A 10047-nucleotide genomic window follows, 5' to 3' on the forward strand; every position below is an offset into this window, starting at 1 on the left:
CATATTTAAGTCCACGACGTGTAGATAAAGCAGTTAACGAATGTTATGCTGAAGTTGTAATAACTTTGGCTATTCATTATAATTGGTTTATAATCAGTGTCACACAAATTGCACACATAGTAAATGACATAATTTTATTTGCATCGTCAGTAACATGGTACTATACACTTATAATTTGGTTGCCCACACTGAGGTGATATGGTATACCAGTTTGCAAAATCTGTTTTAGGGTCTAGGATTCAAACTGAGTATTTGTCAAGAACGAAGGGGGAAAATAGGGGCGACTGAATTGCGCCCCATTGGAAAGGGCGCCTTTCAGATTTTTTCGAGCACACACACAATTATTTAAATCCTGATCGGCTGCCTTTCCAGAGTTGGCTGTTCGCTTTGCTTTAAGCGAAAGAAAACCCTGAATTGTGCCCCATCGGAAAGGCCGCCTTTCAGGTTTTTTCCTTGTACGCATACAGTCCGTAAAATCCTGATGGGCTGCCTTTCCAGAGTTGGCTGTTCGCCTTGTTTTAAGCGAAAGAAAACCCTGAATTGTGCCCCATCGGAAAGGCCGCCTTTCAGGTTTTTTCCTTGTACGCATACAGTCCGTAAAATCCTGATGGGCTGCATTTCCAGAGTTGGCTGTTCGCCTTGTTTTAAGCGAAAGAACATCCTGAATTGTGCCCCATCGGAAAGGCTCCCTTTCAGAAATTTTTAGTTTTCGTTAGATCGTTGTGGGCACTGAATTTCGCCCCATCGGAAAGGCCGCCTTTCAGGTTTTTTCCTTGTACGCATACAGTTTGTATAATCCTGATGGGCTGCCTTTCCAGAGTTGGCTGTTCGCTCTGTTTTAAGCGAAAGAAAACCCTGAATTTCGCCCCATCGGAAAGGCCGCCTTTCAGGTTTTTCCTTGTACGCATACAGTTCGTAAAATCATGATGGGCTGCCTTTCCAGAGTTGGCTGTTCGCTCTGTTTTAAGCGAAAGAAAACCCTGAATTTCGCCCCATCGGAAAGGCCGCCTTTCAGGTTTTTCCTTGTACGCATACAGTTCGTAAAATCCTGATGGGCTGCCTTTCCAGAGTTGGCTGTTCGCTCTGTTTTAAGCGAAAGAAAACCCTGAATTTCGCCCCATCGGAAAGGCCGCCTTTCAGGTTTTTCCTTGTACGCATACAGTTCGTAAAATCCTGATGGGCTGCCTTTCCAGAGTTGGCTGTTCGCTCTGTTTTAAGCGAAAGAAAACCCTGAATTTCGCCCCATCGGAAAGGCCGCCTTTCAGGTTTTTCCTTGTACGCATACAGTTCGTAAAATCCTGATGGGCTGCCTTTCCAGAGTTGGCTCTTCGCTCTGTTTTAAGCGAAAGAAAACCCTGAATTGTGCCCCATCGGAAAGGCCGCCTTTCAGGTTTTTTCTTTGTACGCATACAGTTCGTAAAATCCTGATGGGCTGCCTTTCCAGAGTTGGCTGTTCGCTCTGTTTTAAGCGAAAGAAAACCCTGAATTTCGCCCCATCGGAAAGGCCGCCTTTCAGGTTTTTCCTTGTACGCATACAGTTCGTAAAATCCTGATGGGCTGCCTTTCCAGAGTTGGCTGTTCGCTCTGTTTTAAGCGAAAGAAAACCCTGAATTTCGCCCCATCGGAAAGGCCGCCTTTCAGGTTTTTCCTTGTACGCATACAGTTCGCAAAATCCTGATGGGCTGCCTTTCCAGAGTTGGCTGTTCGCTCTGTTTTAAGCGAAAGAAAACCCTGAATTGTGCCCCATCGGAAAGGCCGCCTTTCAGGTTTTTTTCTTGTACGCAATCAGCTCGTAAACTCCTGATGGGCTACTCAGACAGTTTATACTCTTTATTTTATTCCAAGACAATTTTGAATTGTCCCCTATTGTTGAATGATCGGCGCAGATAAAACCCTTTTACGCTCAAAATGCAATCAATGTATGTCTATACAAATTAATATTCAACTTATGGTGTACGACAAAACGAACAATTTTAGTTTCCTTGTAATATTTTATTTAAACATTATAGTTATCTGCTGACTGATGTCTACCATCAGAAACAAAATCGATGCTTATACAATCGCCCAAGAGATCATAAAGCTATACGTGAAGGAAATGCAACGTAAATAAAATTATAATACAACTCGTTGCTAGGTACTATTACAGAATAAGACCACGGGGCGTGAGGACATCCAGTGGGCATTACAGTGACTTGTACGGCCGTAGATGTACACACAGGCACAAGACAGCTTTGTTTTTGACATTCGGTGAGGGATAGTAGAGAGCTTTTATAAAGATTGCCGTGACAACTTGTCTATGTTCTTGCGGGTTTGTGGAAGTAGTGTTGCATTTAGTGGGATTTAAACTGTGTAACGCAGAAGGCCTACTGACCATAGTTCTAATCTACGTTTTTTGCACCCATGAATGTGAAGCCATGTAAAGTTAATGTTATAGAAAAAAGTTTTAAATAATCAAAATGAAAAAGTCTATGTGAAAGCGTCTGAGTGTCTGATTATGGCCAGTAATTATAACATACAAAATGAAGTGTACTCACCGATAAACTAAGTTCTAAGCTCTCTTTTTATGTGTATTATTTATATATATATATATATATATATATATATATATATACACACACACACAAACACACTCACACTCCACGGTACCAGGTTTTCGTAAAAGCTGCTGCGTGGACTACTGTAGCTGCTCCCATAACACCTTATATCATAGAAATCGTCAGACCAAGAGCAGATTTCGCAGCGGGTTTGACGATATAGCATGCTTTATTTTCTCCAGGAGGTGAACAGGGTTGAAAAATGTTTACACCATTTTATTTTTAACTCCCTAACCTGTGCAGATATGGTACTGCTATTTGGTTCAAAAACATTGCTAAATTAAAGTACCTATATAATGGTATAGGATTTAGGAAATTATAAAAATAAGGGAGTGAAAAGGGGCGCAAACTGTCTTTGCAATTTCCTTAAAATCTCCCTCTAAATCCCCATAACTTGGGCAGAAATCGCTATGCTTTTTGGTTTCAAACATTGTTGATTTAAATACCTAAAAAAAAAGTATTTTCAGGATTTTTCGAAGTTAAAAATTTAAGGGGTAGAAAAGTGGTGAAAACTGTTTTCGCCATATACTTAATAGCTCCCTAATCTGAACAAATATACAAATATATTTATACTATTTGGTTTCAAATCACTGCTTACTTAAATACCTACAAACTAATTATTTATTTTTTAGACATTTGGAAATGTAGGGACTGAAATTGGGGTAAACCTGTTTTCGCAATAAACTGGACATATATCTTTATCCTCTCTGGTATAAATCTCAACTGGACATGTATCGTTTTTCCCTTAGTATATTAAACTCAGAGTAAAACATAGACTAAACAATTTTAATGCGGGTAAAGTCGCGTCAGGACAGCGTCAGGACCATTATAATAATGGCGAAAGTTTATATTTTTGTTATTCAATCACGCCTGAACAGGTTTGTATAATATTTGGCATAGAGAAACATTATGTCCAGGAATAGAACATACGCTATTTTTATCCCGAAAAATGGGTTTCTAAGGGAACTAATCAGACATGATCTTTGTTAAGGCTTTACTGTACTTTTTGCTAGGTGATATGATATTGTGACCATACATAGGCCTACATAAATAATTTATGCAAAGTTCGTTTGCCTTCCGTTACATAAATGTACGTATATGTTCATCATTTCTTATGGCCGTAGCAGGTAGTGTTAACATTTTTACAAGCTTTTATTTAACTTGCAATGTTTGTATGTATGTATGTCTGTGTGTTCGACACTAATCTTGGAAGCAGAATTAGAACCACTTCCCTATGTCCGATTAAGCTCAAATTTGGTGCACATATGTATCTTCGGTGACAATACAACAATATGGTACCATGAAGTTCTGATAATGAAGCCGGAAGATGGCCATAGTAATTTCTGAACTAAATAAGATAAACCCATCGAGTTTGGGCTCGATAGAATCGTTTTGAGGAGTATGTTTTTAAACCTCAAATCTACACTGAAATAAAACTTAGTTTGTAAAAACAAATTTGAAATATAGCAAATGAATTAGGCGCAATGATTAGGTTTATACTATCTCAACAATAAGCCAAATTGTTTTATTAATAACAAAAAAAACTAAACATCTATATTATAGTGTTTACATAGAGAAATAATATACACCAAATTTTAGAGTACCACAGGGCAAAAAACACAAAATCTGCTTTCTGTAAAAAAGTTGAAGGTCAAGATGCGAAAGTTGAAGACTTTCATCTACCTTAAGAACTTCAGAGGCTCAGCAGCATATTGGCGTACTGCATTAAACGAACCGTTGGCACAAATTCGGTGTTTAGGACCGCAGACTTACTTTTTGACATTCAGTTGCAATGACATCAATTGGCTAGATATGTTAAAAGCTCTCCTCATCGTCGTTGGACAACCTATGGAATATCCGGATGATTTGGATATGGTAACAACACAGCGGTTAATTGAACAGTATCCCGTAATTGTTCGCAGACATTTCATGTATCGCCACAACGCCCTTATGAAATTTATGTTAAGCAAACATACAATTTTAAATGGTCGTATTAAATATTTCTGGCGGAGAATCGAATTTCATAACCGCGGAAGCCCCCATATTCACAAGGTAGTTTGGGTGTTCACATTATTCAACCTAAATCTGTGCAATTCCCGATAAATTTTTGTCACGGCACTGCAAAACGAAATTATGAATTATATTACGCTAGGCTTGCGCAGTACTCAAAATGCAAGGTAGCACTGTCGACCACGCCGTCGTGTACCTACTAAGGTTCAAAGCTCTTCGCAGCTGGTCAAGCCATATGTGGCCCTAAGTAGAGTAAATTCGTAAGAAGGTCTACTTATTGATGAATTAGACTGCACCAAAATTGACTGACAAACAAACAGTCAATATCGACGCTCTAAATGAAATGAACAGCTTAAGAAACATTTCGATATTTACAATGATAAATAAAAATTATGAAATAAATTAATTCTAAAAAAATAAAAAAAACTTTTATTTAAATGCTCTAAAAACAAGAAAATAAATTAAATTGATTCAAAATCATCTTTTTATAACATTACACAACACCACTATTTTTATGAAACTAGCGACGGGTCGCCCCCAGAAGACCGTAGCGACACTAGACCGTACGCTACCTACCTGGCCAATGGTAGTGGGGAGGCGGGTCATGCGGGTGGGGGAAGGCTTTCCTCACGCCAGTTAGCAAGTCATTTAGCTGTTCCTTCAACACGCCTGCGTTCACAGTCCTGACAGAACAACCACGCAAGTCAAAGTTTATGTTTTTAATGAAATTATTGATAGTTTATTATAATTTTTAATTAACTGTTGAAACGCATTTGTTTAGTCACTTAAGCTAATAGTTTAGTTAAAGGTTACGGTAAGTGATGGTTTTTTAATATATCGAAATGCGATATAATTTTTATAGCTTAATAGCCCATGAATTTTAGTGTTCTACCTGAAAAAAAATAATGCAGTTTAGAAATTTGGCACAGATGTTCCTTTGGGTGTTAAAAATTGATCCTAAAAAGTCGCCATCTCTCAGATGCTGGCTTCATACATTTTTAAGGCAATAAGGGCGTAAGTGCCGAAATATGCATATCACGACTGTTGCGTGAAAAAAACTCATTCTAATATATCAAAATTTGGTCAAAATTTTAAAGTTAAGGGCCCTTAGTCCTTAATCATTCGTTTTTATTACTTTATACATTGCAAAAATTATCTTATAACCTAATTTATACTCAACTAATGGAAGTAAAATATATCACTGCTCTATACAATCACCAGTTACATCAAATTCACCACTGATAGGCAAAAATATACCTATATAAAAAAAATTCCGTTATTTTATTATCTTTAAATCGGTTGGTCAAACATGTATATGCGATAATAATTGACTGACGTATTAAGGATTACAATGAACTACTGTACAACAATGGGTTTTTGAGCAATTTAGGTCAATATTGACTATAGCATATTACCTGAAAAATAATAATGTAGTCTTGAAATTTGGCACAGATGCTCCTTTGGGTATTAAAAATTGATCCTAAAAAGTCCCCATCTCTCAGATGCCGACTTCATACTTTTTTAAGGCAATAAGGTTGTAAGTGCCGAAATATGCATGTCACGACTGTTGCGCGAAAAATTTTCATTCAGTTGTATCGTAACTTGTATAAGATGTGAAGTAAAAGGCACTTAGTTATTTAACATCCATTATTGTTGCATAATACACAGCAAAAATAAGAAACCTGATCTAAAATCAATTAATGGAACTACAAAATAAAAAAAATAACCAGTCCATTAAAGTCCTCTTCATCAGAACGATCATTGATAAACAACATTATTGCATGTTGCCCCACGACATTTGGTGCACATAATACCACACTGCAATCCACACTTCATCCGCACACACTCGCATTTGTGGCTGCATTCACTTTTACAGTTACATGATATCAAATTCAGGAGCTGTTCTGGAGCTGTAGGAAGGGATGTTGTTATAGGAACAAGTGTGCCACTCACACTTTTCCATCCCCACTCAACAGGATCTAATGAATGGCCCAGCCACTCTTGCACCTGTAGGTAAACCCGAAGAGAATGCTGTTCACATGCGGCACTGGTTGGTGGAAGAGAGGCTAGCTGGAAAGAAGCACTAACAGGCATCTTTGCTATCTTGCAGGTATACATATATACTCTCATTTCATCCAAAGTGGAATACTTATCATGTCCCTGATACATTGCAATTGCAAACTTTTCTCCAGCTGCAATAACTATCTTCTTGTCCGCATGTGGACATGTAAAAACATGTACTGTTCTCCGAATGGAAACATCGTTCTTGATGATGTTCCATGCTTGCTTCTTTCCCTTACCGAAGAAATAACTGGTTGTATCTGATCCGGTCATAGCAAAGATCTTAAAAAGGTGTGAGGTAACCAATGAGAGCATTAGTGTAGACTGCAAAGTAGTTATCGATGGAGGATACCTCTTGCATGTACTTGTGTGGCCAAGACCTACTACATTTGGTCAAATATGTGAGGTTTATGTTACATTCGTCCAAAAACATTTTTCTGTGACAGCAACTGTAGTGTTTGATGGTTATGACAAGTTAACCACTAAAGAGGAAGAGCGAAGGCGGCGTTCTGCAGGGAGGTCTTCCACCGATATTTCAATAGCTGCTAACAATGTTGTTACATCGACGCAAATGGACTTTCTGAGGAATGGCCATAACAAAAATGGGCTCATCAGATTATTAGTAACTTATTTTCTAACTTCAGGTCATCACGCAATTCAGTGCTCAGGAGATGCTGATACCACTATAGCAGCTATTGCTCTTCAGTATTCAACAAGCTGTTGTGTAAAAGTAATAGCTACTGATACAGACATCCTTGCGATGTTGACTGCGAGGTTAGAAGATGCACACATTGAAATTGTCCATCCACCCTCAAGCAAGACAACAGGAAAGATTTACATTATATCAGCTATTCAGCAGGACATTGGTGAAATGAAAAACTATGTTTTGTTTTGTCATGTTATGTCAAGTTACGATACAACTGAATTAATTTTCATTTCACCGTTACACCGCGGGTGAAACCGCGGGGCGCAGTTAGTAGTATATACGGATTGATAACTTGTATAGTGAGTTTTGTCCGTATTGTCTGAAACTAAGGTACATATATTTATACGGGAACCAATATAATGTATATTTTTATGCAGACTTAAAATGATTCTTATTTTTTTCCACAATTAAATTTATTCATATCACTATAAATGCTCATTCTGTATACCAACACCTACATGTTTTTTACCTCTGGTCCGCCGTACGTAAACAAATTGCCCCTTATTCGTCCAGTAATTATGCATATAACATACAGTATCTATAACTTATGATTGATAGGCAATGAGCAATAGGAACTCTCATAGATTAAACAGCGCCATTTTTGTTGGTATAATTAACATTTAAACTCGGTTCTCAAATTTGTCTAGATTGCTTGATTAAGAACCATATATAAACTAATATAAATAAATTTAGGTACAAAAATTATCTTTACGAAAATTAAGTTACTTGAAATTTCAGAAGAATTTTATTGTGGCGCCAACTAAAGGTCAAAATAATAGCCTAGCAAAGTTTATTTAAACTGTAAGCATAAATGACCCTTCTTATTCATACCGTGTTTATTAACTATAGCTTCCTTGTCTGTCCGTTTGTCGATTTTGACGGATTTTAAACATACTTCCCGATGAGCTAGAGACTTGAAGTTTAAACATATCTCAAAACTAGATAACAGTGCAAAAATTAACTTTTCAATTACAAACTTTTTAATGACCACAAATTAAAAAAAAAATATGTTGAAAATATTTATAAAGCTAGGAGATTTTTTAAATTCGTACTACGTATTTAAAACGGAATAATAAGTATAAAGTAATTTCTCCGATACCCATAGAGATTTAAAACGCGGGGCGCATGCAATAGATGGGTGATGCTTGAGTAGTTTACCTGGGTCACTTGCAATGTTAATGCACTGCAAATGAAATTAACTGTTGTGAAAAAAATTTCAACGAAAATTACTCTCTACGACATTGTATAATATCCCCAAAAGGCCACTATATTATTTTATCTGCTTAAAAATACCCTGATACAAGCAAATCACTCTGAAGATAATGACACGTAATTAAAAAAAGTGTACATTATCTGTAAAATTTTGGAAAATGTACAATGGTTGGCTTTTTAGTTTTATGTACTATTTTTTTTTTCAGAGTCAGATGACAATTACTATTTGAACTACAGAATGACTCCGATTGAGGCTCGAGATCTGTTGCCGCAAGCGGTAATAGAGCGTCAACTCTCTGAGCTGCAAAGCTCCTTAAGGCCCACAGAGGAGCCAAGGGAGCCTAGGGATGGAGAGCCAACCTGCGTTGTCTGCTTAACGAGCAAAGCAACGTGGTTGTGTTCGCCCTGTGGGCACACAATTTTGTGTGCAGGTTGTGTTGGTAGGTTTGTCAACACTCCACTTTATCACACAGTGATAACGCTAAGTGGTACAACCTATGCAACCAACAAAAGACTGTCATTGTCCTGCACTACTTGTAGGGCAATTATTGGTCAAATAATTTATGTATTTTAAAATAATTAAGATTATGAACAGTGGTCACTGGTATTAAAGAGTTCAGAGATTAACGAAATCTTGTTTAATTTCATTTCCTTTGCAGTTTTCTTGGATTTTCAATAAAATATGATAACTTATTACATATTTTTATTGTGTATTTGTTTTGGTAATAGAGAAAGAGAATTTTGAATTCCTTTTGGCAAGTGCGCAGATGTGTTTGCAGTACAATATGTGTAGCTTATTTTAAGATCTTTCATTGTATTTAAGTGTGACCTAATTTTCTTGGTAAGTTTTGGTTCTGATATGCCTTATTATGGTCTGGTCACTGAGTACATTCTGCATAGTAATTTTCACGCCACATTATACCACTACTAGCCTGGTAAGAACACACAATATAATTGAGATTCAGGATACATGTTTGTTTTAAATGGTGTGACACTCACAGCTAAGATTAAGGTGACTCCCATTACCCTTACCAACCTCACTTGCATTAACAGTACGGCAAAGGTGCCATGAAAATTTAACATGTATACTTGATAGTTCAATGGTTTCATTACACGTACAAAATTTTACTTCAACCATTTGTTATTTGTAAGTAAATCATGTAGAGTTTGTGAGGCCAATGAAAATGAGAAAAAATAATCTTAGCGACATAGTTTTGTACACTTCAAACCGATTGTTGAATAGAGTTTGATCGTGTATTGGATTATCAAGAAAACAATGGCAAAAACACGTACAAAGTTTATGAGTTGTGTTTCGAAATTATATTTGATACGGCTGTAGCGACCAGCCATCCTATCTTATTTTAACTCAATAACGTTCATTGTTTAAGAGAGTCGTTATTTTAAGAACTAATTTTATAACCTTACATCAATTATACTGTTCCTGAGCTTACTTTTACTCTCCAT

At 36.9% G+C, this 10047-nt stretch overlaps 1 long non-coding RNA gene across 2 annotated transcripts in view; it reads left to right on the forward strand.

Moving 5' to 3' along the window:
• Positions 1–9215, forward strand: part of LOC134529736 (uncharacterized) — a 76087-nt gene extending 66872 nt beyond the window's left edge. For both annotated transcript variants that reach the window (XR_010074688.1, XR_010074690.1), the window contains exon 2: positions 8790–9215. This is a non-coding gene — a long non-coding RNA (uncharacterized LOC134529736). The remainder of the gene's footprint in view (positions 1–8789) is intronic.
• The last annotated feature ends 832 nt before the right edge of the window (positions 9216–10047 follow it).

Source organism: Bacillus rossius, chromosome 1 (assembly GCF_032445375.1).
Source record: "Bacillus rossius redtenbacheri isolate Brsri chromosome 1, Brsri_v3, whole genome shotgun sequence".
NCBI lineage: Eukaryota > Metazoa > Arthropoda > Insecta > Phasmatodea > Bacillidae > Bacillus > Bacillus rossius.